The following is a 6,577-nucleotide window of genomic DNA, read 5'->3' as shown; positions in this document are numbered from 1 at the left end:
TATATCTGAATCGCCATAACTCAGAACCTGTTATTCTTTGGGCAACATTGGATTCAAGAAGTGAAGATGGTAGAGTGGTATCAGAACGGGCTATCACTCTGCGGACCTGAGTTCGATTCTCATGTTAACCATTTTTTATTTATATAGGATAAAATAGAACATGTAAGTTTAAAACAACACAAAAATTTGGGATGTTAAGAGATGTAAAAATAAAATGAAATGTAAATTTCTATTGTTTATCATGCTCCAATTATGTGCATGATATTTGATGTAAATGTACATGATTCGTTCGAACTGTGTAGTGCCGATATAGCGTCTGATCATCGCCTCCTTATCGGCGAAATACTCCTGCGCATTGCACGGATTCGTCGGCAGGAGGAGAGAGTTTGACGACGGTTCAACACACGCCGACTGGAAGATGCCACGGTGAAACGGTCCTTCGTTGAAGAACTGAAGACGCGTGCGTAAAACGCTCATGTCGACGGGACAAGCGAGCGTGGGCGGACTCTCTGGCCGACGAAGAAGAGAGAGCCGCCGCAACCGGGGACATTCGCCTCCTCTACGATATCTCACGACGCTTAAGCGGATCGAAGATGAATGCAACGATACCTGTGATGCGAATGATCAGTTGTTGACCGTCCCAACTGACCAGCTGAAACGCTGGTTCGAGCACTTCGAACAACTTTTTCAAGTGCCAGCCAGACCACCACCACCTTGGCAAGATCTGCCTAGGATCCGACGTATAACACGCGTCATTACCGAAGCTCCATCACTGCTAGAGATTCAAACAGCCATGAAATCGAATGAAGCCCAAGGGATCGATCGCATATCAGCCGAGATGCCCAAAGCTGACCCCATGACATTCGCTCAACAATTTCGTAATATCTGGGACACCGCAACTTTCCCGGTCTACTGGATGCAAGGTATCTTAGAGAAGGTCCTTAAAAAGGGTGACCTGACTGTATGCGATAACTGGCGAGGCAATGTGTTGCTGCGTACCGTTTTCACAATGGGGTCTTGTCCGACCCTATCCGGGTCTATCACCGTTACTGTTCCTTATCGTAATCGACGAGATTCTGGCAGGTGCGATTGACCGTGAACCAAACCGCGGGCTATTATGGCAGCCTATAACCATGGAGCACCTAAACGACTTCGAATTGGCTGATGACGTTGCACTCCTCGCTCAACGGCGCTCTGATCTGCAGAGAAAATTCAACGACCTTGCCGAGCGCTCCTCTTCGGCAGGCTTAGTCATCAACGTCAACAAAACCAAATCGTTGGATGTAAACACGGTGACCCCTTCCAGTTTCACAGTAGCCGGGCAACCAGTGGAGAAAGTTGAAAGCTTCCAATATCTTGGTAACCAAATACCAAGATCGACATAGGCGCACGGATCAAGAAAGCAAGGGCTGCCTTCGCGAATTTAAGAAATATCTGGAAAAACAGGCAAATAAGTGAACGCACCAAAATACGAATTTTCAACTCTAACGTGAAATCTGTGCTGTTATACGCTAGCGAAACATGGTGTGCATCAGTGGACAACACTCAACGGCTGCAGGTGTTCATCAACAGATGCCTGCGATATATAATTCGGGCCTGATAGTCTCACAACTGGATCTCAAACAACGAGCACCATCGTCGTTGTCACCAGAGGCCGATAGCAACAGAAATTTGGGATCGGAAGTGGGACTGGGTCGGCCACACTCTACGTAGGGGCGGAAACGAAATATGTAAACAAGCATTAGACTGGAACCCAGCGGGACATCGCAGCAGAGGCAGACCCAGAGGCTCATGGCGGCGAAGCCTCAATAAAGAAATAAAAGAAGTCGAACGAAATCTAACCTGGTAACATGTTGAAGCGAGATCTTTCAAGTCGGCCCTTTGCCCCACCGGAAGTGTACAGGATCCATAAGTAAGCAAGTAAGTCTTATGACAGGTGATAGTGATATTATCGGTTCATATAATGTGCGAAAGCAGGAAAACTCCTTTATTGAGCAAAAGAAAAAACTCTTTTCGATTTTTCACGCAAGGTTATTGGGGTCGTACACCAATTACGTAAGCACTTATGGAGGGAGGGGGGATCTGCCATTTTCTTACGGTACATATAAATAAAACATGATTTGTATGGGAAAAATCTTACATGGGGGGAGGAGTGATAGAAAACCCCAGAAAAATTATTTACGTAATTAGTGTACGGCCCCATTATGTTTTTTAGTTGAAAAAGTGCATGATACTAGCTAAATGTAACTGAAATATGCATGATACATTTTTTTTAAGAAGAATCTCTACAATCGATGTATTATCGCTGAATAATTGATTAATTTGTGACTTAAAAATCACGCTACGCTCCTGGCTGAGTCGACTAGTATATAAATTATGTTCCTATAACATTTCCATCAAAAATTGTGATTTGAAGTGAACTTATAGCCTTTCAGTCAGTACTACTTTCTTGTGCGAGGAAGGCAAAAACTTCATACCAAATGCTAATTTGGTATGAAGCAAATAATAAAAATGTTACCAAGTTACCAAGTTGCTTGGAATCGGTGGGACACTATCAAAGAAAATGGAAAAGAGATAAATACACAGGATGCTGTTTCTACAAGATTTACATTTTCTCAATTTTGCACTCATCCTGAATGTTTAACGCATATTAATTACCATGTGATTTTTCTTTGAATTCTTTAGGATTTTTTGAAACTTATTGCAAAGATTTTGGTGGCAAATTGAAGTCACACGATCAAAAACACGAGCAAAACAGAATCGTGTGTAATTTTAGCCATGATTTTGGACGAGGTACTCCTGTGTGCGCCGGTATGGTGATTTCAATGAGAGAAATGTCCGCAACGCTCATGGCGCGCGAGTAATGCGAAAAAAACCGTTCACATTTCTTTCTTCTGTTGTTTACCTACTTGCTTATGTTGATCATGATCATTTCACTCTCTTTCTCCTGGTGCGATACGGGGTGTTGTTTCTTTCTTCATATTCATTGAGGAGTTTTACTTATATTTTTCTTTTTTCTTTTGGTCGTTTTTAAAATGAAAAATATTCGACTTTTTTAAGAAAATTCAGCGCACACCAAAAGTGGTTCGAGGTACATGTACATCAATAGCCTAATAGTTTTGATGTTACGGTAGGTTGAAAATGGCAAAAGAACACCGCCACCGATTGAGGAAATTAGTTTTCGTTTCTGTCCATTAAGATTTTGTACACTTCTGGCCAAAATCAATTAAATTTGAGCATGAAAAATCCAGACCATATTATAGCGCTGATATTGCGATTGCAAGTTACATAAACTGTCTTAATTCAGGCAAGAACGCGATATTGAGAAAATAAATCTTTTATTTTGTACTTATTTAAGTTTAATATACAGAAAATTCACCTTTTGATATTTTTGAACAATATATGTAGGGTTTAGAGTAGGATGGGTAACTCATTTCGTGAAATAAAATCCAAAAAACATGTTTCTACAGAAGCTGTTAGCTCGACGAATTAAGGCTCCACCAAACCGTTTACTATGGCGGGAACCTGAGCGATTTCATCACCGCGATGGCGACAACTATTGGCCGCGACTCTATCGCAGGGTCGCTGCATGCAGTATTGCATTAACGCTTCCATATCATCAACGATAGTCGCATCGCGTGTGCGTTTGTTTGTTTTTATGTTTTTTTTGTGCGTGTGCTAAATAAAACTGTCTTAAGTTCATAGTCCACACTTTGTTATAATAATCTATACTTTACCTGCCAACATTTGAAAAGGGCGTAACAGTCAAAATTCATTCCTTTTGATTCTCCGTCTACACATATAGCTCATATGTGGACGAGAAATCAGAAGGGATAAATTTTGACTGTTACGCCCTTTTCAAATGTTGGTCTAGATATAAACTAATCTATGTTTGTATGTATGTTCGCAAACTATTTCTGAACCTTCTTCTTCTTATTGGCATTACATCCCCACACTGGGACAGAGCCGCTTCGCAGCTTAGTGTTCATTAGTTAGTGGACCGATTGCTGGATACACATTCTCTACCCTAAGGAAAAGATAACAAAGATGCCGGGATGGTCATTGGGAAAAGGGTGAGGGGTGATGAAGAGTTTTTGTTCAGAAAACGAACTAGTCAGTGTAGCTTCTGAACTCATGGACCGGTTTTTAACCAAATTTGGTACACATATTCTTTATACTAAGTATACGAGTATATAGGCTGCACGAAAACGGATTTCCGGATAAACTGATACGGTTGATCAAGGCGACGATGGATCGGGTGATGTGCGTAGTTCGAGTTTCAGGGGCATTCTCGAGTCCCTTGGAAACGCGTAGAGGGTTACGGCCTGGGAGCTGCGGACTCGATCGATTCTAATTTTCAAATTATTTTGCTTGAAGCCCGCAAATTTCCTCTCAGTGTTCAATGTACACGCTACGATTTTCTCACATTGAATTATCATTATGTTTATCTTTTAAAAATTAATTTCAAAGATTTCGTTGATTTACTGCATTGCATAAATTATTGTGCCGATCGTAAAATTAAATCATGCTATTCACGTATAAAAATTTCTCGATAGGTTTGAAATGACACCAAATAATTGGGTTTTGTTAGAAATAAACTACAATTGGTATGAGTTGATTTACACGTGTACTCTCTCGTCTGCGCTTAGAAGGCTCACAAACTCTCTCGATGCGATGGATACTTTTTGACAGCTTGCTTTGGAGATTTTTTGACAATCGTTTTGACTCGATCCGCAGCTCCCAGGTTACGGCAAGGTGATGGTCTTTCGTGTCTGCTATTCAACATCGCTTTGGAGGGAGTAATACGAAGGGCAGGGATTGACACGAGTGGTTTTATTTTCACGAAGTCCGTCCAATTAGTTGCTTTCGCCGACGACATTGATATCATGGTACGTAACTTTGAGAGGATGGAGGAAGCTTACATCAGACTTAGAAGCGAAGCTAAACGACGTCGTAGACGAAGTACATGATAGGAAGGGGCTCAAGAGAGGTCAATGTAAGCCACCCACCACGAGTTTCTTTCGGTGGTGACGAAATCGAGGTGGTTGAAGAATTCGTGTACTTGGACTCACTAATGACCGCCGATAACGATACCAGCAGAGAAATTCGGAGACGCATAGTGGCTGGAAATCGTACGTACTTTGGACTCCACAAGACGCTCCGATCGCCGCCGTACCAAACTGACTATCTACAAAACGCTTATAAGACCGGTAGTTCTCTACGGACACGAGACCTGGACGATGCTCGTGGAGGACCAACGCGCACTGGGAGTTTTCGAAAGGAAAGTTTCGCGTACCATCTATGGTGGGGTGCAGATGGCGGACGGTACATGGAGGAGGCGAATGAACCACGAGTTGCATCAGCTGTTGGGAGAACCATCCATCGTCCACACCGCGAAAATCGGAAGACTGCGGTGGGCCGGGCACGTAACCAGAATGTCGGACAGTAATCCGGTGAAAATGGTTCTCGACAACGATCCGATGGGAACAAGAAGGCGAGGGGCACAGCGGGCAAGGTGGAGGACGATTTGCGGACCCTCCGCAGACTGCGTGGTTGGCGAAGTGCAGCCATGGACCAAGCTGAATGGAGAAGACTTTTATGTGCAGCACAGGCCACTCCGGCCTTAGTCTGATAATAAATAAAATAAAACGAGTATAGAGGCTAAGAAAAGAAGGCAGATATGGTGGGAACTTATTGAATTTGGAACCTCTTAATCGATTTCAACCAAATTTGGGACGCATGTTCTCTGTGTTCTATTCTAAGTTGACAATTATAGGCAGTAGGCGTGTTATTGATTAAAGGGGGAGAAGTGTTTGTCAGGAAATGAGTAGCAGTTTACTAAATAAACGCACAGGGTGATTAAAAGGAATAAAGAAGTTTGATATAAGAATTATGAAAGAAAAAGAAAATACAAAAATAAAGAAAGAAGGAACATGTGAGAATGAATAAGGGAGACAAAAGAAGGAGGAAAATGGAGGAAGGAGGGTAAGGAAGAACAACACAAAGTTGAAAAAACGGAAGAAGGCATAAGGTAAAAAGAAATAAACGGAAAAAAGGAAAAGGAGGAAGATAGAAAAACAAAGAAATAAGGAAAAAAGCAAAGAAAGAAGATGGGAGAAGAAAGAAGGCTCGAGAGTTTTTCAATATGTTGAAGTATTAATCCTAATGGCCTAACACCAAGTAGGACACGAAGACAAACCAGTACAGCCACCCTATTGAGAAACCTCACATTGTGCACAGCAAGTTGAGAGCCGTCGGAAGGCTATCTCACCACAAGCAAGGTTGTTAGGACTATGCGGATTTGGGATTTACGGATTTCGGATACGCAGATTTATATGACGATTTTGAGGTCTTGCACGGATTTAGTTTTAAGTGAAAAATGATTAAATAAAATGTTGGAATTATGTTGCCTATAATTTATATTAAATTTTTTTTCTACACGCAGCTTTTTTTCTATATCAAAATAACGGAATGAAAAGTTAGCAACAAAATTAATTTCTTTTTTGCCATGGACAAATTTTTTTCGGATCTCTGTCATTATTATCTACGACAAAAACAAAGCTTTGTCGTTGGTTCT

Source organism: Armigeres subalbatus, chromosome 3, assembly GCF_024139115.2.
Source record: "Armigeres subalbatus isolate Guangzhou_Male chromosome 3, GZ_Asu_2, whole genome shotgun sequence".
Lineage (NCBI taxonomy): Eukaryota > Metazoa > Arthropoda > Insecta > Diptera > Culicidae > Armigeres > Armigeres subalbatus.
Note: the sequence above shows the minus strand (reverse complement) of the source record.